Raw genomic sequence first — 2,080 nt, 5'->3', positions numbered from 1 at the left:
AATGTGTCACAGAATATTTTTTTAGCTGGCACCTGCTTCCTTAGTGCTTCCTGATTAGTGATCTTTTGCACTTGCTAAGTGCTTTCATTGTTGCAAAATTAGTTACAACACCTGCCCTGCCCCAACTGACAATAATGCATTAGGGGCTGATTAATGGATTTGAACTTCCAGCCTGGCTCCTGCTTGTCTCCCTTAGCTGTAATTCAGGACCTTTGTGGCATATGTGTAACTATTCTGAGGTTCAGAGCAGGGTCACGTAATAGTTTCAACTGGCAACTGAACTCTGGAGGGGCCCCTCAGGAAGCACTACAGGAAATGGCTACTAATGATGAGCCTGAACTTTTGAACCTGGTAAGTAGTTGCTTTCAGTTTTGCTAAGATCGTATTTCTGCAATTTTGCACTTATTCGCAGGCGCGAACTCACGCGAACAGTGCGAACAGTGCGAGCAAAATCCGCTGCTCGCGGATTTGCGGATTTTGCGGGAGATTCGCGAATCTCGCGGATTGCGAATTTACCGAAAATCCGCAAAATCCGCGAGCGAAACGGATTTTCCGCCCATGCTTACATGGCATATATGTAGTTCAGGGATGCTCCTGAATCTAATACGAATTTGGCAGGGTGACTACCTATTTGAATGTTCAGTCTTGGGTACTTCTTCAGTCTGTCAGGGTCTTACACCATACACACGTATTCGTCGCTGTCTTGTGACACAGGTGTAGGAGACGACAATTCTCGAGATGTCAACCTCTGAGATCTGTATGAGTTGACTGACTGGACGCTCGACCTTGATGAGCTGGATGAGCGGCTTTTCCTTCCTCTTACTGCTCTTGCATGGTGACGGGTCTTTGAACTTGACTTGGTCGTCTTCATTTCCAACCGTCGCGTTTGACAGGCTGCTTCGAAGTGATTTTCTCTTCCACAGTGGTGACACTGCTGTCCTATGGCGGGACATTGTCCTGAGTGCGGGTAGTCCTGTCCACACCTGTAGCATTTTGAGGTTGGTCTGCTTGTCCGACTGCTTCAGGTTCCATTGCATGACGAGGTCGCTCGGAGGGTCTGCGTCGCTCTTCCTGCTTTGCGGCGGTCGGAGTGGTGCTTCGAGTCCACGTGAGACTGCATTCGAAAAGCCTGCTCCTTTTTTTCAGACTTGCGGGCTTTCATTCTTCTGGCATGGTCTTCCGCTTGATCATTAATGCGAGTGAGCTCCTCTATTTCTTCAAGCGTGTAGTGTTTCTTCAGCAATCGGCGGCGCAGAGACTCTGACTGGCATCCTTCAATAATGCGCAGTCGCAGCGCATCTTCGGTGTTGAACGTGTCGAATTCGCAATACCGGGCTAGGCACCGAATGCGAGCAATGAAGTCACACATTAATTCATCCTTTTCTTGAGAGGCAAGGTTGAATGTGTATCGCTCGTAGTCTAAGTTTCGCTTATGGAGAAATTTCCGATCTAGGGCTCATTTTACAGCTTCATATGAAGCGGCGTTGGCAGCAGGTAATTCTTTGATAATTTGCGCAATGTCTTTCCCAAATTTCGCAGGGCTATCAATTTCTGCTATGAATCTTGCACTTGGGAGCCTGTCATAAAATCCTCGAAGTCTTCAGCCCAGCTCTTCCATTTGGGTCCCATGCTGTTCCCAGACGTCAGCTCTAAGGGTTCAGGCGGGCGCAGGTATGACACTCGGAACATCATTGGAGGCAATTAAGGAGCTTACTGGGTGGATCCCGTGGCCGTGGGGCGTGAGGTGTCGGCTTCTACTGAAATCCTGAGCAAAATACAGCGGTAACATTACTAGCGCCAGGAGCGGTAGTGGTTTAGAAACCAGACATTGTTGATAACATGCAAAAAAAGGAATGGTTCGGAACTAAATAATGGACATCAACTAACCACTAGAAATATGTACAGGAATATTTATGCACCATGTTTAAATTGACTGCAACGTTCATTTAATTACGTTTTTTCACTTGTTTAACTAGTTCACCTGATTTAAGTGGGCTTTGAAACTGATTGTAAGTTTTTTGGATTTTCAGAACTATTTCCCTGATGAAGGCGGGAGACCCTGCCGAAATGCATTGGACGT

This window comes from Lissotriton vulgaris, unplaced genomic scaffold (genome assembly GCF_964263255.1).
Source record: "Lissotriton vulgaris unplaced genomic scaffold, aLisVul1.2 SCAFFOLD_215, whole genome shotgun sequence".
In the NCBI taxonomy this organism is placed as follows: Eukaryota; Metazoa; Chordata; class Amphibia; order Caudata; family Salamandridae; genus Lissotriton; species Lissotriton vulgaris.
This window is presented reverse-complemented; position numbering follows the sequence as displayed.